Source organism: Phacochoerus africanus, chromosome 1 (genome assembly GCF_016906955.1).
Source record: "Phacochoerus africanus isolate WHEZ1 chromosome 1, ROS_Pafr_v1, whole genome shotgun sequence".
Taxonomy (NCBI): Eukaryota; Metazoa; Chordata; class Mammalia; order Artiodactyla; family Suidae; genus Phacochoerus; species Phacochoerus africanus.
This window is the reverse complement of record NC_062544.1, coordinates 281,276,030-281,296,693: the sequence shown is the minus strand read 5'-3', so window position 1 is coordinate 281,296,693 and position 20,664 is coordinate 281,276,030. Positions and strand designations below refer to the sequence as shown.

Here is a 20,664-nt window from a genome sequence, read left to right as displayed (position 1 = left end):
TATTCTACCATCAGATGGCACAGAACAATCCTAAAGGGTCCCATCACCCCTTGACCGGAGCCGCCCACACCCCTTCTCTCTCTATTGGAAGGTGAGCTCATTGCTGAAAGTGGGTGGGAAAGTCCCCGGTCTGAGCCAAGAAGCTGACCCTCGGTCCCGTGAGATGTAAACACACAGCAGAGCAGCCGGGAGTCCGGTGGTCCTTGTGCAAGAAAGGGAAAAGCCTGAGGGCACACGGCTACCTGGGACTGGACTCCTGGACACGGGGGCATCTGCCCCCAGGCTTGCAGCTTCCCCCCTCTGGAACTTTCTCTACACGTCACTTCCAAGCCCCTCTGGCAAGAAGGGTGCTGTTGGCCCAGTGGCTGGCCCAGCAGGGTCCGTCTTCGGCTCTAGGAGCTCCGGTTCAGCTCAGGCAATGGGGTTTCTGCTTTTCTTCCCAAATCACCTATCGGTTCATTTTGAATTATCAGCTGTGCTGCGTCACCCACACTCCCAAAATCCCTCCTGCTGACAAATGCCCGAGGGGCTCAGGGTCTCAGGAAAGCGCACCTGCGCAGCAGAGAGTCCCAGGACCCACGCACCGCTCCCACCCCTGCACTCGGTTCCCTGGCCTCTCCTGCCTGCCCCGCCCCAGAGCCCTGCAGCCCACTCCACCTCCACCTGCTTCTTGCTCAGGGGATCTGGCTGCTTGAACCGTGGCTGTCATGTCCAAGCCATGACCGCAGATCCTGTCTTGAGGACTCAAGCACAGCAATCCAGACCTACGTGCCCCTTCCTCCTCCAGCTCAGGCACATCCCCGGGCCACCTCCTCGTTAATGAGGCCTTTGAGACACCACCCGCCAAAACTGGCAACTTTCATCAGGAGATCGCAGTATTTATACCCCTGCTTAGATGGCACTGACAATGTCAGTGCTGCCTGCAACACCAATTCTACCCTCCAGAACCAAGAAAATACCTCTGACACAGCAATTGGCACCTCAATTTCAGAAAGAAGAATGATCTCGTTTAAATAGTTGATCTGGAGCTCCCACTGTGGTGCAGCAGAAACGAATCTGAATAGCAACCATTAGGTTGCGGGTTTGAACCCCGGCCTCGCTCAGTGGGTTAAGGACCCAGTGTTGCCAGTGAGCTGTGGTGTAGGTCGCAGATGTGGCTTGGATCCTGTGTTGCTGTGGCTGTAGGCCAGTAGCTGCAGCTCTGATTGGACCCCTACCCTGGGAACTTCCTTATGCCATGGATGTGGCCCTAAAAAGACCAAAAAAAAAAAGAACCCTGAAAACATAGTATGTACAACAAAGACATGGCTCATGTGGGCTCCCCTATTCCCATCATTTTCCTGATTTTTCTACTAAAATGTGAAATGGGATGGGCCATTATTCTTACAATTGACAAGTGTGGGAATTGGGGTTGTACAGCTGAAGAGATTACATTTGCTCCTGTCTTCTATAAGCCAGTGAGCTTTCAACACAGTCTGAACCCGTATTCAGCTCCTTGGAAATTATTCTGAAAGGGAAAAAAAGTCATTGAATTTATTTCTCAAAGGGAGAGAGAGAGGAAGTTGAAACAAAAGTTAAGGCAGGTTGTAGGTTCTTCTCAACGCTCTTTAATCTCTGAAAGTGGCTGCATATATCAAATTCCATTGCCACCAACCCCAAATGATAATCAAAGTGTTAAGATTCAACTACATCAAAAATTGCTTGTCATGAGTGGGCAGCTGAGGGTAGATAAATCTTCTTTTAACCACATAGCAAAACATCTCAGAAGACATTTCATCCACAGTAGTGGATCATAGGGAAAGCTTATTGAATGAATGAATAAATTCATTGTCTGTGCCATTGTTTAACTTAATGGGTCCTGTGGGGTCCATGGAGTTCTGATGGCTGTGCTTTCCAGGTAAGCACAGGTGTTCTAGCAACTAGACAGATCCCACCCCTGCCAGGTGGCCTCCAGCCATGTCTCATTCCACTCCACTAATACTCCTGATTTCAATTCATGCCAAAACCTGAGCAAAGCACAGTAGGTTGAATGCCTGGAGGCCATTCCGGCCAGAGGCAAAACTGTGAATCAGGCGCAGGATAGGACGTCCAAGAGGAACCCTTCAGAAGTCAGCTTAACTGGGGCTCCCACCCAGTGGGTGTCAAGTCCTTCCAGGTTCCAACAAGAGCTGCCAGGCTTCATGAACCCAGCTTGGTGGCTCAACTCTTCACCTCTCATTGAAGGGAAAGAGTTGTAAATGTAGGATTTGCAAGCATGATTTGAGACCTCCCTCAGCCACCCCTTTAATTGGCCATCTGTCCCCTCAGTGGCTCACGGGGCTAGTAAACCTGCCATCTCAGCCTCCATCTCCATCCTTCCTCCTCAAAGATGCAGCTTAGGGGTGCTTGGCTTGAAACTGAAAAGTCACCTGAAATTTCACCTGGCTATGTTACTCTGATCGATGCCTGCTCCTGACCTATCTTCTGTTTGGAAAAGGAAGAGCCCTACGGTTTAACATATACACACTGCTATACGTAAAATGAAAATCAGCAAGGACCTGCTGTATAGCATTAAGAACTCTACTCAGTATTTTGTAATAACCCATACGGGGGAAGAATTTTAAAAAGAATGGATATCTGTAGATGTATAACTGAATCACTTTGCTCGACACCTGAAACTAACATAACACTGTAAATCAGCTCTATGCCATTATAAAATAAAATTTAAATTTAAAATAATAAAGTGGGATAAATCCTTCTAAGAAAAAAAATTCCATGGATTCTTTTTTTAATTCATATTTGTGCCCTGACTGTAGCCATAGGCTGTTAACTGGGCCAGGTACCATTCTTGGTAACCACATCCCCAGAGTTCAGGAAAATAGTCATAGGCCATTGGCAAATTCAAAAATCTTGAAGTTTCCTGAGTTTCCTAAAGTAAAGACTTTGTATCTACCAACACTGTTACAGATGCAACGGTGTGTAGCTGCCCAGGAGACAGTGGCTGAAGTGGAAACTTATCCCAACAAACACTTGGTTATTTCACCGATTATTTCAACAAGACAGACATTGTATTAAAAGTCTTGTGGCTCAGCCAGAATGAACCCAACTAGTATTAATGAGGATGCACTTACGGTCCCTGCCCCCTCTCCATGGGTTAAGGATCTGGCCCTGCTGTGGCTGTGGTGTTGTAGGCTGGCAGCTGCAGCTTTGCACCCCTAGCCCAGGAACTTCCATATGCCCCAGGCGCAGCCCTAAAAAATAAAATAAAATAAAATAAAATAAAATAAAATAAAATAAAATAAAATAATCTTGTGGTGAATAGCCTTTTTATAAACTTTAAACAAGGTTCAAGCGGGACACGTCCAGGTGTATGGTATAGAGTGGAAATGCCTGAGTGTGAAAATAAATAGATAGATAAATAAATAATGATAAACTTCCAGTCATAGAATAGCTCATAATGATAACATAAAAAAATCAGGGAAAGAGGCTCGCTGAAGTGGGGGAGGACCGCAAAAGGAATTGAGGAAGAAAGCTCATTCCTTTCCATCTGGTGGTAGCTGTCAGGTGAGCCAAGATGGGTGCGTCCAAGTACATCCAACAGCTATGGGGCAAGAAGCCACCTGATGTCATTTGCTTTCTCCTCTGGGTTCATCGCTGGCAGTACCGCCAGCTTTCTGAGCTCCACGAGGCACCCTGCTCCACCCTCCCCGATAACACACGGAGGCTGGGGTACAAGGCCAAGCCAGGTTATGTCATATATCAGAGGCGTGTGCACTGCAGTGGCCACAAAGGCCCAGTTCCTAGGGGTGCACCTACCGCAAGCCTGTCCACTGTGGTTCAACTAGCTAAAGTTTGCAACAAAGACTTCAGTCCATTGCCGAGGAGCGAGTTGGATGCCACTGTGGGGCTCTGAGAGTCCTGAATTCTTACTGGGTTGGTGAAGATTCTACGTACAAATTCTTTGACGTTGCCCTCATTGATCCATTCCATAAAGCTCTCAGAAGAAATCCTGACAGGCAGTGGGATCGCCAAACCAGTCCACAAGCACAGGGAGATGCGAGGGCTGACTTGGTGGCTCTCCCCATGCAGCTTGGAGAAGGCGCAACACTCTCCAGCTCCACCGTTACTGCTAATATTAGTAAGGTTTGTAAAATTCTTACCTAATAAACAATTTAGGACATTCAAAAAAATCATAGTAATTGGTCATTTTTTCATAGATGTGGATATTTTTAAGTAATTGTATCATCTATTGATTAGCCATTTTAAATACATAATGCTATATCGAGAAGGCTCAGGCTTTCCTAAGGACAATCTCTAGCTAACTGCCGTGGATGTGTGGATGTCTCTCATCTTGCCAAATCCTCAACCCACTGTGAAGTTCCCTAAGGATACAGCAGCTTGGGCCATTGATAATGAATATGCTGGGGGCTTGGCCATCTGAGAGCCAACCGCTGATTCTGGGCCTGGGACCCAAACCTGCCTTGACAATGGGAAGGAGCTGCTGCTTCCCCCAACATGAATTAAACGGTGTGAGGGAAGGATTCTGAGGCCACCTGAGCTTCCCAGGGACTGCTGATGCCAGACAGGAAGCCTTGTCTTTCACAGTCAGACATGAGGTTCAACACGTAAGTGGTCCAGCAGGATGTGTCCTTTGCCCTGACACTCGTGGTAACTGGTCTCTCATATTACCAATAGAGCATTAATTCTCGAGAGGCGGGGAGGGTGGAGACCTACTGAGCGCCTAGCCCACTGAGCACCTACTGTGTCCTGGGACCTGGGGACTGTGGGTGGAGAGATGATCTCGAAGAGCGACGCTCCGACCTATCAATGCCCCTCCGCGGGAGGCTTGGAAAACAAGAAGCAGGAGAGGACACTGAGCCCCTTAAAAGGAAAGAGAAAAAACGAGGTGGAACCCCTCGATGGGGGAGTGCGGAGAAAAGGAAAACACACTTTGCCCACCAGTTTTTCTTGTCACCCTTCTGCTTTATGACCCCTTTTAAAATGTGTCTTTGTTGAAGTGTTCCCGGGGTAGGAAACGCGTCAAGGTTTCATCTCACTGAGGACATTGGAGGGTAAAACGGACCATTGTCTTCATTACTTGGGCTTGGTCCACCAGAGAAGTTTCACTTTTTTTTTTTGTCTTTTTAGGGCCACACCCATGGCATATGGAATTTTCCAGGCTAGGGGTCGAATTGAAGCAGCAGCTGCCAGCATGCGCCACAGCCACAGCAACACAGGATCCACATTGTGTCTGTGACCTACACCACAGCTCTCGGCAATGCCCGATGCTTAACCCACTGAGCAAGGCCAGGGACCGAACCCACAACCTCATGGTTCCTAGTCGGATTCGTTAACCACTGCGCCACGACGGGTACTCCCCCATGGGTTCACTTTTTAAAAGCTGTAGATCCTGAAAATTCTTTCCCAAATGGGACATCTCACTCTCTCCAGTACTTTGTATTTTCAAGAATATATATATTATAATATGTTATAATATATATTTTATATATTATAATACAATATAGTATTAATTATTGAACATATACATACATATATGTATATACATATACATATATACACATTATAGATATCCATATGCATATATTTAATGACAGCTTCACAACAGTTGAATTGTATTAGTTCAGTATATATTCCAAGACTTCTCCACTTGACCGTCAGCATGCTCTCTGTGGATCTGATATTTTAGGCAACACTTCCACCCATAATGTCATTGTGTCTATTAAGTACCTTTTCTAAAACTGTAGGACTAAGCAAAAATACTTACTAAGCCATGAAGTCTGGTTTTCAGCCAAGTATCTGCACAGACGGGTCTCATTAATGAATAATCTCAGGTGTCTTATCTGACACCTGCATCCCTCTTCCCCACCTGTTTAGCCATTAGAATTCAATATCCCAGAATGAGCCTTGCCAGTGTTACGGAAAAACCAGAGCCTGACAGTGGGTAGAGCAGTAAGTGCAGATTTTAATCGGGAACTATTACAATAGGGTTTAGAACTGGGCTCCATTCCAAATTCAATATGGACAAGCAGGGACTTTTAGCCAAGGTGGTTGAGGGGGACGTGTCCATGGATGGAAAAGTACTAAGAGGAAATAGCTGGGGTAAGGGGACATTGTGACTAAACCCACCTAACAGGCTGCTTGCTGGGGGCAGGCAGAGTGATCAGACTTCCTCCAGGGAGTGAGGAGGAAGAACCTAATCAGAGATTGTGAGTGATCAGATATCAAGGAGGGGGATGGGCTCTGCCTAAACTGACTTAGCAGGACGTTTGCTAAAATTGCCAAGACAGTCACGGAAGTCCAAAGATCAAGGCCTCATTGGAGAGAAGGTTCAGAGAAGCCTGCCTAAAGTGGGGTCAGGGCGTGTCTTTGCACCAGCAATCGGATCTGTCTCAGGCTCCATCAGGCTGACCAATGAGGGTGAGATTCACCAGGGTAAGTCATGGACCTGTGATCAGACGATGCAGTCGCACCCCTGTCCTTGACCAAGACACCGGGTTTACCTGGACCCCTAGTTCCTTTATCTAATGAGAAGGGACAATAACCTGCCTGGCTTGATGCTGATGATTATTAAATGAGATGACATAGGAGAGCTTAGCATAGAACCTGAAATATTGTAGACTACTGAGGAAAAAAAAAAAAAGCTGCTTTTTAACTACTGGTATAGTTCTAGTGCTCAGAAGCTCTACTCACCTGTACCTTGACAGGTGGTTCAAACACCTAAAAATGTCAGTTGGAAAATGCATCCATCCTCCTTATTAGCTGGCAATTCTTTCTTAGGTTGAGTCGCAACGTGATGATCTAGGAATTCCATCGCATATAATTCAGTTAACTTTAGAAGCTTCGACTCTAAAATTATCTTTAAAGAGAAAAGAAGAAAACCTGTCTGCAAGCCCTTACCAAAAAAATCACCTAGAGATTGGGGAGATCTTTATTTCTCACACAGGTGTCCTAGACCTAAAACAGGTCAGATGAGAGGGACACCATCCATCTTGGATGGTAGGACTCAGTGAACCACAAGAACCATGGGGATTTAAATCACCCAGAATCACTGAATATACTAGGAATGGAAAGAAAAAAAAACTTTTCAATCATCTGACACTTGTTTATCTGGTATCTTGATCCACTAGTTTCCAGAATCCAACTAAGCGAGAGGAGAAATGCAACCACAAAGCCACCAGAGTCCACTGATTAAACCTTGGGCATTTTAGCACAACATCTGAGGCTGACATGAAAATAAGCCCAGCCTTTTTCTTTCTTTTTTTCTAAAAGAGATCCTAAGAAAGTCAGTTGACTGGATCCCCAGACCAGAGTAGACCAGAAGCAATAAATAATGGCAGGAGATGGGTTTGCTAACCGCTGGCCGGTGGAAAACAGTAAAGTTGGGTCTGGCAGTGAGTAAGGAGAGCCCAGAGCTACACGTTAAAGAAAAAGAGCCCAGGGAATTCCCACCATGGCTCGGCGGTAACGAACACGACTAGTATTCATGAGGTTGCAAGTTCCCATCCCTGGTCTCACTCAGTGGGTTAAGGATCCAGCATTGCTGTGAGCTGTGGTGTAGGTTGCAGACACGGCTCAGATCTTGTGTTGCTGTAGTGTAGGCTGGTGGCTACAGTTCTGATTCAGCCCCTAGCCTGGGAACTTTCATATGCCAAGGGTGCAGCCCTAAAAGCAAAAAATAAAAAAAATAAAAAGAGCCCAAACATGCAGCCATTGGGAGTCATTTATGAGAAGCCAAGTGTTCTACACTTTCCAACCTCCAGAGGCAGGTCTGCACAGAGGGGCAGCCCCATATTTAAGGTTCCAGCGAGTATAGGCTGCTTGCAAAGAGAAGAGAGCACTGGTCACATTCTAGAAAGATTTCTGTCTTCAGCCGAGAAGTGTTTGTTTATTTATATTGCAATTTAAGGGCAACACCTCAGGCATCCGAGAAATCCATCCTGTGGCATGTCATCCTCCGTGGTGAGGTGGGGGCTGGAACGTCCTGGCTCCCAGCAGCCTGTGTCCCCAGCCCAAGCTGTCCCCAGTAAGGACATTCCTGTCACATTGTTCTCACCCAGGCCAGCACTGAAAGCATTTCTAAGGGCCCAGGTGGTGTGAGCAGATGCCGCCCCCTGCCTTTAGGGGCCTCCCTGTGTTCTAGAAAGTACTCTGCCCTCCGGCAGCCTTAGGACAGCATGCACTGGAGGACCAGCCCGCTGTGGCAGCGACACAGCCACTCTGGACCTCACTTACCCCAGAAACAGTGTTATTTGGCCAAGTACTCTTAGAACTTTGGATCTGCCTGCTTTTAGGAAGCATATGTGGCTGGACTTGTGATCAGAAGATGCAGCCCCTGTCTGCCGGAGGCCAGCTCGGGCAGCCAGGGAGTGTACACTTTTTCCCGGTTGGAGAGGGACACGGCGTCGGCAAATATACATAAGGAGACAGCCTCTTTGTCCCTTCTTTCAGGGCGCTGGACTGCTCACATTTTATTGGCATAAGTGGTTGATTATATAGACAGCTTTTCACTACAGATTATATCACATTGTTAAAGGTACATTCGTTAACTGTTACATGGTACAGCAGCTATACATCATGTTTTAAGATCTTTATCTTAACTAAACTTAGTGGGTACAATTTAGGGGCAATTAGGTACAATACATTGTGTGGAAAGGAGGAGACTCAGTACAAATCATCCCATGGCCAGCCAGTCTTTACAAGTTGAAGAGGTCACAGACATAAGCATTTGGCATTCACAAATCTTGTCTTTAGACTGGTGCTTATTTTTAAAGCGTTATGGCAGGGAGACAGTGTAAGAAAATATAAACCAACTTAACTAAACTAGCTATCACTTAAAAGCTTTTAAAATCAAGGACAAAACTCACAGCTAGGTTTCTTGGATAATATATGTCTAACTTTTATGAACCTCATTAAAATCCTAACTCGAAAGTTTACTATATAACTAGTTAATAGATAAACACTATGTTTTAACTAAGTTGGATTTGAATAGGGGAAAGTCCTTCAGGATGAAATTCTTATTATATTATTGTTGTAACTTTGTTAAATCACAAATCACCATAGGAAAATAAGAATGGAAAATAAGAATAATAAGTAAATAATCAGGAAAGACTGAGGAAAAACTGAATAACAAGTGAATAACAGAAAAGACTAAATCATCCATGGAACAATCCCCACTCAGCAACACAACATGGAAATTATTTTCTGGGAAATTAGTTTTCCACCTATGTCAGTGGGCAAGCCTTATTGTCTTCTGGGGTCTGTCCTCGGAATCGTGCCGTGCAGGCAGGCATCCCCTTGTTTGGGAGCCTGCCCTCGGAATTGTACCGTTCAGACAGGCCCCTTTTAGGAGCTTGCCCTCGGAACTGCACCGTCCAGGCAGGCTCCCTTTTTTGATTAGGAGCCTGCCTTCGGAACGGCACCGTTCAGGCAAACTGCCTTCCTCGGCTCCTCGTATCTTCTCGGCTCCCCGCACCTGTCCTTGACCAAGACACTGGGTTTACCTCGACCCCCAGATGCTTTATCTGATGAGAGGGGGTAATAACCTGCCCAGCTCGATGCTCCCCATCCCCACCCCTCCTTTTACACTTATCCCCTCTCTTCCCATGTTGTCTGTGTCCTCGCCCCTGGGTGCACAGGGTTCTGAGCCCTGTGACCGAAGGCCTAGGCCCCTGCCTGCTCTTGCGTCCTGAGCAGCATTCACACAGGAGAGGGGGGTATGTGGAGGTCAAAAGCGAGAAACACCAGATTCACACATGTTTTCATCACATCACACCTGTTCTTTCCCTCCCAGAAAACAGATAGCCTGGCCCTCCACCTACAGAGCCAGTTTGATCTGGGTGATGAATCTCTTCATTGGCTTCCGTCTAAAGCAATTAAATTTTGCCGGTCACTGTCCTCCACTGTAAGAGTGGCCCAAGGCAAAACCATTTTATTGCCAGCGAAGGATCAATTTCTGGCTCCCCATTTATTTTCATTTTGATGTCGATGTTTTTCCATTAACAGTTGCATCTGGTAAAAAATCCAAATAGCATCAAAGTAGAGATAATGAAAAACACATCCCCCCACCCACCCTCCTCTCCAGCGCCTCTACCAGCAACACACAGTTCACAGCCACTTGTACACCTTTCAGAAATGTTCCGTACTTATTCAGGCATATGTCCACCTGCATTAATACATATTTATATTTTGTTACACAACGGGAAGCATACATTTTCGCTCATGGATAATTCTTTTTCGAAGTGTCATACATGTAAGTATTACGTATTCTTTTAAAGTGCAAAATAATAGTCCCTTTCATGGAAGTATGACCTTGCATATAGTGAGGGCTCTACTGATGCATATTGAGACAGCTTCCCACATTTTTAGTTACAAACAACATCGCAAGGAAACTCTTTGATTTCCACAGTATAGAAGCTTAGACGTGAGCCTGTTGGGAAGAAGGAGGATGTACACAGTTTGCTTTTGAAATGCTGCCAGGGTGCCCACAGAAGTTGTGCTGATTAACAAGCCCCTTCCAAGGGCACATGCCTAAGTGAACATACTTTCATGCACCCTGGCTCCAAGTAGCTCATTGATCTTTGCTGGTAGGCTAAGTGAAAACAAGGTGCTGCTTACACTTCTCAGAATGGAGTTGAGTATATTTTAATACATGTCCAGGTGTTGCTTTTTCTCCCCTTTGCCCATGTTTTCCAATGCATGCTTACCTTTTGCCATTTGATTTGGAAAGTCTTATTTCTTATAGAGAAAATTAGCCCTTGGTCAGCAACATATTTTGCAAATACATGCTCCTCACAACCTGTCCTTGGTCTCATGGTTTTCATTGTTCGTAGTATTTTTATTTTCTATCTTTAGCTCCCAATTTTTTTGTGTGTGTGTCTTTCTAGGGCGGCACCTGTGGTATATGGAGGTTCCCAGGCTAGGGGTCGAATTGGAGCTGTAGCCACCAGCCTACACCACAGCCACAGCAACACCAGATCCAAGCTATGTCTTCAACCTACACCACAGCTCATGGCAATGCCAGATCCTTAACCCACTGAGCAAGGTCAGGGATTGAACCTGCATCCTCATGGATGCTAGTCAGATTCATTTCCACTGAGCCATGATAGGAAATCCACTAATATTTTTATAATATTTTTATTTTATGCAGTGAAACAATGTTTTTCTTGATGAGATCTCAGTTTTATGGCGTAGGGCATGTTTCTTTTCAGGAACACAGGAATAGGCCTTCCCTATTCCTGTTTTATTACCATCAAATAACTCTGCTTTGTTTGCCCAGAGTCGTTGAACAGCTTAACTCTGAGACTGAGCTCTTTGATCCAGTTGGACTCAGCCATCCATGGAATAATCCATTTCACCCCCGCTCCCCGATTTGAGTGCTTATCAGCTTTGCGCTTGGTGATTTTGCTGATCCTCTTCCTCAAAAGAAAACACAAGTCAATAGTAAATACTCCTGATTTTTGGGTTATGGTGACTGTTTCAACTACCAGTCTAAGATCCCTTAAGCTGCCTCTGCCAACACCAATTTTTATCATTGTTATTGTTGTGCTGTGTTCTCCAAAATCCGTATGGCAAAGACCTCACCGCCAGTACGTAAGCATATGGCCTTATTTGAAAAGGGGGTCTTGGCAGAGGAAGGCAGTGAAGATGAGGTCATAGCGGGGTAGAGTGGCCCCCACTCCGATGTGAAGGGTGTCCGTAGAGAAAGGGGGGATTTGGACACAAACACGTGCTCAGAGGGAGCATCGTGTAAAGACGAAGGCAGAGACCTGGGTGGTGCGTCTCCCAGGAACACCAAAGACTGTCAACAACCCCCAGAAGCCAGGACAGAGGCCTGGCACAGCCCTTCCATCACCGTCTTCAGGAGAAGCCAAACTGTGGACACCTCGATCCCAAGACTCCAGCCTCCGGAGCTGCAAGACAACAGCTTTCCATCGATAAAGCCCCCAGGTCCATGATGCTTCGTTATGGCAGCCCTAGCAAACCAACACTACAATTATAGGGAAAGTTTTGACTTCTTATTTACGATGGGAGGTCAGTCCATTTGCTGTTGGAGAAGCTTCGACGGGGAACCTGGGTGCAGGTGGGCCTCACACAGACATCAGGCCCAGCTCAGGCCATCCATGAGAGGCACTCCTGGCTTCGTCCTGCCCACCCCACACGGGGTGGCATTGCGAGTGGCCAGGTCAGCAGTGGATTGCAAATGCCAGGTCCTCTCCCTCTGCCTACCCAAATACCAAGTCCTTCCCCTGTGGTACATCAGGAAAGAGCTGGCCCCCAGTCCAACCAGCAACCCGTTGTGGTGAGGCACCTCCCCCCTAGCCCACCTCCCCCACCCCTCCCTCACTCCCCCTACCTTCCCCACCTCCACTCCCTACCCCCACCCTCACTTCTCCCTCACTGCCACCCCCTCCCCCTCCCCAACTCCCCTTCCCCACCCCTCCCCTACCCCACCTCCCTCTCCCAGTCCCCGGATGCTATCAGCTCCTAGTAGAACTCTGCCCGTTCATGCCCTGGGCTTGGCTTCCTTCCCGTCTCCCCTTCCTCCCCACCCCCCCAGCCGGGATCTTTCCTTCCCTCTTCCTGCAAACAAACAAACATGCTGAGCTGCAAAAACGGACCATTCTGACCCCTGAAGGAAGTGCATCAGCGGTTCCTCAGCTGAGAAGTATTATCTGCAATGTGCTCATAAAACTACAGAAAAGCCAATGGGCCGAGAGAAGGAGGCCGCAGGGAAAGGATGATCCTTTGGGAGACCCCGAGGAAGGATTTATTCTGAGATGCTCTCTTTAAATGCTGTTTTTAAAAAGCACGAGCCTTGCAAATCCCTCCAGGAATGGGGGTTTCTCAACTGCCACGTCACACTGGCATCCACAGCCACGTCTGTCACCGGGGAATCCACATTTGCAACACTGGCTCCTTCTTTTTCTGCAGACAAGACTTTTCTTTCGGGATGGCTTCCTGCTTCTATTGGAATTTTGGGTGATGTCTTGTGGCCCATTTCCTCCCTTGGGAACACACAGCTGAAGAATCATAATGTGAATCAGGATGGTCACGTGGCTCAGAGGACACGCTTTTCCAGGAATGCGGCCCTCCCTCGACGTGACACCAGAGATGAGAGGCAGTGGGTGGGAGCAAGCTGGATCTACTTGGCAAGGTGGGCCTGGATGTTGGGGCTCTGATTTGGCCCAAGCACCCTTCCCAAGGGTCCACTGCTTCTTGAAACACCCCTGCCTTTGCTCCCCGTTGCTCCAGAGCCCCAGAAAGCTGGGGCTTGCAGCGTGTTCCCAGCTAGCTGCAGGGTGGATGGAGCCCCTTCAGTTGTTCTCAGCATCTTCCCAGAAGGCTGCAGGGCAGATGGAGCACCATCAGTAGATCTCAGGCCGACAGAGGGCCACTCTGGTCACTGCTCAGGCACCAAACCCATCTGTAGGGGGTTGAAAGGGGATCCCTCCAAAAGATGTTTATACCCTAAGCCCCACTACCTCTGAATGTGACCTTATTGGACAAAGGGTCTTCAAAGATGTAATTAAGCTAAGAATTTCAAGATTCGATCATCTGAGATTACCCAGGTGGTCCCTCAATCCTGGGACAAGAGTTCTTATAAGAAATAGAAGAGAAAAAGTCACAGAGGGAAAGGCCAGGTGAAGATGGAGGCAGGGATCCGAGTGATGGGGCAGAAAACCAAGGAACATCAGGAACCACTGGAGGCTGGAAAAGGCAGAAAGCATCTCCCCAAGAGACGTCAGAGGGAGCCTGGCCCTTGCTGACACCTTTTTCTCAGACTTCTGGCTTCCAGATTTAAAAGAGAATAAATCTCTGTTTTAAGCCACCCACTTTATGGTGCCTTGTCATGGCAGCCATGGGAATCGAACACACCATCCCTCCAAGTAATCCCCCACCTTCTGCTAGCTCCTCAGAGACCATCTAAATAATGTCTGTGGAATAAAGGAACCAACAAAACAGAAAGGTCCAGGGACTAGGCCCAGGCCGGTCCCTCAACTGGCAAGCATCCCAGACCTCTCTTCCACAAATAAATAGAGCAATAGGTACCCATCACCTTCAACCATCAGCTGAGACTAGCATCTCACACCCTACCTCAAATCACATAGGGGCCCAACCGCAGGTGGTCTCAGTTGGTCAAGGTGACCGCCCAGAGCCTTGACCTTCCAAAAAACACCCTCTTTACCTTCTCTTCTTTTTTCTTATTCTTTTGTGGCCAGCTGACTTCACTAGCATAACTCACCAGTCACATACACATTCACAGAGAGAAAGTTTAATGAACATCAAGATAAGAAAACATCACTCATGTGTTTCCTTTTGGAATCAAAAAAGGTTATAGAGTATCCAACTGAGTGCAGACATTCCTAAGGAAACAAGCCCCTCAGGGGACAGACCAGAGTGAAGCCCACAGAATTGTGCACACGCCTCTCCTGTCAGAAGCTCCTGATCAAATTATAGGTTTATATTCAGCTCAGGACAATACAGGAGCCTGGGCTAAATTCACCAATAAGCATCTGTCACTCTCATCTCAGACTGAAACCAACCCAGGAACTATGCACAGAAGATGAAGAGCAGGGCCCAATCAGAGAAGCTTGGCAAGTAATCAAATTACCATCTGGCTCTTTCTAGATCATCCTTCACTTAGATTGAATTATCCCTGCCAACACTTGGGAATTTCCTCCCCTAATGTGAGAGTTTCAAGTTGTTGCATCACATGAAAAATGCCAGGAAACATCAAGCATGAGAATACTCAACCCTTGGAGAAGTAGATTCAAGAGGAAATCTGGACCTCGGTGCTGTCTTTTCTGACTGGGTTCGAGGGAGTAAGATCTTTACTCTTGGATTCGTATCAGACAGATTTCTCGAGGTTCCTTAGAAACCTTTCAGTTGACTTGGGGAAGGGCGGGGTGTCATAGCTCCTTCCATGACCAACATGGTCCTCAGCCCAGGGCCTTTGGTGGGAACCTCTGGGGGAACACAAAGTCTGCCGGAAACAGGGAGTGTCACCCACTGGGCACAGTAGACTGAGAGCCCTGAGGACCCAGAGGTGAAGGCTCATGAGGATGGCGGCTGCAGTGTTCTGCACAGTACACGTATTAGCCTGGGCTCTCCAGAGAAATAGAACCAATAGGAAAAAGGTCGACAGATGATAGATAATAGGTAGTCAATGGATATAGATAGGTAGATGATAGATAAAGAGAGTCATTGTAAGGAATTAGGTCACATAGCTGTGGAGGCCAAGACTTCCCAAAACCTACAGTTGGGAAGTTGGACACCCCAGAGAGCCAATGGCGTAGGTCTAGTCCGAGTCCAAATCTGAAGATAGAAGGCCAAGGGCCCAGCTCAGAGACAGTCAAGCAGGGGAAGGAAACCCTCTCTTCCTCCAGCTTCTTGTTCTATTCAGACCTTTAATGAATTGGATGAGCTCCACCCACTGGGGGGCGGGGGGACTCTGCTTTACTCAGCCCAGCATAGAAAATGTTAACTTTACCCAGAAACACCCACACAGACACACCCAGGATAATGTTTGACCACGTATCTGGGTTCCTGGTGACCCCATCAAGCTGAAAGCTCACATACAATGAACACATACAATGAATGATAACCGTCGGTTTCAATGGTTTCAATGGCAGCCCCATGGGCCCCACAGTCAGCTGGTCTGCTGCTCCATGGCTCAGGCAGTGAGCATCCTTGGAGCCTTGTGCAGTCTGAGAACTTTTGGTGTTATGGGGGAGGGGTGAAACATACTAGAGCGTCTCTGGAAGCACAAGGTTGAGAAACAGCCCCACCCCAAGACTGAAACAGGCACGACCTTGGCAGCAGACGAACTGTTTGGAAGCCAACAGAAACAGTGCCACCATGCAGGTGCCCTCGTCCCTGGCTGATGGGACCAGGGCCACAGTCTGTGGTGAGCAGAGTTCTGTTATCTTCACACACGCCATTCTTGGCCACCTACTTCACTCTGATCTGTCCCCAGAGGACTTGCTTCCTCAGGAATTTCTGCACTGAGCTGGAAACTTCATATGCTTTATTCACTCCAAAAGGGGGAAAAAATGAATGAACAACAACCAAGAATGGGCAGTTCTTTATAGACACTCTAGGCCAGCAGTGGAAACCAGCTGAGATTGAATGGGATCTACCTATCTAGCTTCTGCATCAGAGGAAAAAAAGAAAAATTCACAGTAGACTATTTGCTTACATACAAATATCTAGCTAGCGTCAAGTAAGAATTTTAATAAAAGTCGTCGCAGTGGTAACTGGCCCTTCAGATGACTCAGGGCTTCCCTGGACACCAGTGCTCACAGACATTCAGTGGCTTCAAGAATGAGTAATGAAGATGTTTGGGAAAGGTTTCTAAGGTCAGAAGATAGGATTCTTTCAACCAAGTCAAGAAGACGAGAGAGTGTGATATGCCGAATCACTGCAAAAGGCAGCCAGGAGAATTTACTGGGACAAACAGGGCTCTGGGCTTAGCACAATCTCCAGGGCAGAGAGGGTCCTGCCATGGTGATGTCACTCCCCCATTAGCTGCCGGACATCCTCAGCTTTGTGCTGGGTTTGGGTTGGCAGAGCTCGCCAACTGGTCAAGATGGGCATTGATTCCCTCCTTCCGTTCATCCAGAAAGAATTCTGTTTCTTCCCCACTCTGGCACCTCTGCCCAAAATTCATGCCATTTCTGCTCATAATAGCGAAACGAATGACGGCTTGTTGAGCACGATGCATGTCGGCACTGTTCTAAGTATTTACACGCACTAACTCACAAAATCCTTACAGACCCTCTATGACGGAGACACCATTATTATCACCCTAATTTTATGGGTGAGGAAGCAGAGACATGGGAGAGTGAATTAACTCACACAGAGCTTCTGTATTGGTTATCTATTGCTGCACAACTTACCCCAAAACTCAGTGCTGAAAACAGCAGATTGTGTTATCTCACAGTTTCTGTAGGTCAGGAATCAGGAACTGCTTAGCTGGGTGGTTCTGGCTCAGGGTCTTCCACGGGGTTGCAGATGCAGCCAGAGCTGCCGTCTTCTGGGGGCCTAACGGGGCTGGAGGATCCGCTTCCACGTGGCTGTCAGCGGGAGGCCCCAGTTCCTTGCCTTGTGGGTCCACAACATGGTAGGTAGTCTCCCCCAGAGCAGGTGGTCCCAAAGAGACAGGGAAAGCCTCAGTGTCTTTAATGACCTCATCTCTGAAGTCACACATCCTCACTTCTGCTTTCACTTATTCATCAGTAATGAGTTACTAAATCCACCCCACACTTAGGGGGAGGCAAATTGGGCATCATCTCTTAAAGGGGGACTATTAAAGCATGTAAATGGTGGAGCTGAAATTTGGACCACTCGGTCTGGCTCCAAAGGCATGTTCTTCACCATCATGGCCATGATCCCTGAGTTTACTGGATGACAAGGGCCTCTCAACCACATGTGCAAAACCCTGCATCTGGCAGAGTTGTATACTCTTCCAGGGCCAGGAACCACCAGCAGCCACTGTGCAGGCTTTCTGGGGGTTGTTGGGAATTGTACAACAAGCCTAGGGCCTGAGAACAGATGTTTCTAAACCTCCCAGAGAGCTTTAAGTCACTTAGGAGAGCATTCCTCACCTCTCTGTGATTTTGCCTTGGAGAAGCCATAGTTCCCAAGTACTATTCCCTGCACCCAGAGGGATCAACAAAAACACAGAGCTGACCGAAGCACTGCACCCCACTGCCTGTAGGATCTAATGCAAATCCTTCGATATGTCTTTGAAGGCCCTTCCCAGTAGAGACCTAACTCACCTGCCCAATACCCTCTCCACCTTCACCTTTACTTCAGCAATCCATGCCAAGGTCCCAGTGAATCACTCACTGGCTGTTCCCTCTAGATAAATGCTTGTCCCACTGCTCTCCACTTATCCTCCAAGGCTTTCCTGATAAGCCCCTCCTCTATGAGATTTTTCTGACTACCTGCCATGTTAGCCAGCAAAGTCTCTGGTCCGATAGGACTTTGTACATATGACTCAAATTGCATTTAACGCTTCATATTGTGATTTGATACTGTCCACTAGAAGGATATCTCTGTGAGCGTAAGATTTGTGAGGCAGGCAGAGAGCAGGTGCTTGAAATGTTTGCTAATGACTCAATGGATGGACAGATGAATGGATGGCTTGTCGGCTGGCTGGGTGAATGAGCTGATGGATGGGTGCATGAATGAGTGGGTTGATAAAGAGGTGGGAGGTTTGGTGGGGAGATCAATGAGTGGATGAATGAATGGATGATGGTTGGCTGAATGGTGGATGGGTGAATGGATGGAGGGATGGTGGTTGGATGAATGATTGGGCTGGTTGGTATAAGGGTAAGTGGGTAGATGAAGAAACACAGCTTCTGATCTCATGGAGCTTACAACAGTCAGATAAAAATAAGATTAAATATATATTCCGGACAAATTTACTAAAGAAAAATGTAATGGAAAATAGCCTAATCAGAATAAAACCATACGAAAGACAATGCATAAAATTTTAATACAAACAACAACAAAATGGGAGGAGAAAGAAAGGAAAAGACAGGAGAAGAAATGAAAGGGCAAATAAAAGCACAAGGATTTTGCAAACCCAAGGATGTGGTTCTCTAGAGCAACATTATTGTTTTTCCCCCAATGGATCGAAAATAAACTCTCTTGGCCAACTGCTCTCTGGATAGGACATGGGCTGCATGTGCCCAGCGTGCCGCAGGGGCAGACCCAGCACTGAGCTGTTGCCATGGAAAAGCCATCACTCCCGGGCTGTGTTTACAGGAGGCCTCTCCCTCCCCCACCCCCAGGCTGTCACACTGCAGCAGGTCCAGTTTGCCTTAAGCCACAGGAGGGACAGGTCCTGCAGTCAGAGGCAACTGTCCAAGGCCAGTAGGACAGTGGGCACTGCTGGCCTCCTGGCATCTGGGGAGAAAGACTTGAACAAGTTATGGGTTTCTCCCATTGGACAGATAAAGCTTCCGGGCATGGCCTCAGCCTGGCCAGGAACCCTGACCCTGACCTGGCCAATGACCCCAGGGTGGGCAAAGCTGCCCATTGAGAACCATGGTTCTGGCAGGAAGGTCGACCCCACTACTTTCACACTGTTTTGTTCATTCACTTATCTCCCTATAGGCTGGACCTGGGCACAGTCCCTTCACTAATGTGCCAGTGCCCTCAGGCCAACCCCAACTACCCAGGACCTTGTAAACATGCCTGTACCCTTCCACAGGGCACCAGGATTGTCCATCCAGGCTCATGCTTCATTGCACAATGATTTATCCAATGCCCCGTGCTGATAACAGGTACAATGGTGACCAGAGGGCAGGCGAGATTACAGCCTGCCCACCAGACCATAGACTCCTCAGGGGTCACAGGACACACGCCTGACCCATGGCAGGACCACCTCCTGAAGGAAGCTTCCATGGCACTCGCTCTGCCTCTGCCTCAGTGGGCAGCCCCCCAGGCTGCAGGCATCTGCAAACTTGCTCACCAGACCCCAGGCCCTCCATCTGTCCTCTCGCAGCACTTGCCAAGCCTTCCGGTGCCCACAGACCCCCCCCCCCAAGGGATAGTGTTACCAGACAGATTCCCACAGTAGATCTGGCTCTGCATTTCCAACCAGCTCCCAGGGCAAAGCTGAGGCTGCTGGTCCCTGGACCACGCATGAGGGGTGGAGGTCCCGGCCCTAGTTAGGAAATCTGACAGATGCAGATGCAAATCTGACAGGTAACCCTAAGGCAGGGTTAGTGCACCGCCTCCTGCAGACTTGGGGACAGTTCACCCCAGAGATGAACTCTAGCCATAGGAATTTGGAGAGCCTGGGTAACAGTGACAGACCATTAGGGGCAGAGCTCCAAATACTTTCCTTCCCAGGACGTGGAAACTGTGTAAGAGTCAGCTTGTGGGTTTGCCCTTGCTTCCAGGAGAAGTGAGCAACCTAGGGACACCCTCCAGGGTGGTCTGAGTCTAGAGGTCGGCTGCGTCAAGACCTCCTTTCTTATCGCGCACCCTCTCTTTGGGGTGTCAGCTTCTGCTCTGGTTTGCACAGGGTGGAGGCAGCCAAGGACCAAGGCACAGCGGAGGGGAGGGAGGGGACTAAAGTCATCACCGCAGCCAGACCCTCCCACATCCCGGGTCCAAGCGGGGACCGGAGGACCCGAAGTGCAGCCCGAGGTGTCACATCCCAAAGAAAGCACCTTTCCTGCATGGCGTTCGTGGTGACAGCCAGATGCTCTTTCCCCAGCGCTGTCAGCAGTGACCGGAAAGCCGGATGGGAGGTCTGACCCTCCTGAAAGACACGCGAGCGAGAGCGCCACCTGGTGGTGCAGCGGCCACACAGCTGGCCTGAGCGGGCCTGGGGGCGCTGCGCACTGGGGATGCTTGAGGGCTGGCGGACAATTTCTAAAACCAGTGCAGTCCCTCCCTGGCAAACATCCCCTCACTTCATTCTTTCCCTTCTGAGGTTTACTCTGTGCTCATTCATATCTCCGAGGAAGAGCCATCACCCCTGAAACTCCAGATGTTGAAAGAAAAGAACCGTGAGGTTTGCACCAGCGCTAAACACAACACGGTAACACAGCAGTAAAAACGTAGTTCAGACCTCACAGGCTCAGACTATGCGAGACACTTAGAGCACGATGCCAAGGACGTCCTGAGAGTTAAGCCCAGGCA

The 20,664-nt window shown here is 48.1% G+C and overlaps 1 protein-coding gene and 1 pseudogene across 1 annotated transcript in view; both read left to right on the top strand.

Annotated features, from left to right (window-relative positions):
- The window catches only part of KCNJ6 (potassium inwardly rectifying channel subfamily J member 6), a 276,664-nt gene that overhangs the window by 210,823 nt on the left and 45,177 nt on the right, over positions 1-20,664 (top strand). The gene's annotated exons all lie outside the window — the stretch shown is intronic.
- Positions 3,554-20,276, top strand: LOC125137911 (60S ribosomal protein L15-like; annotated as a pseudogene).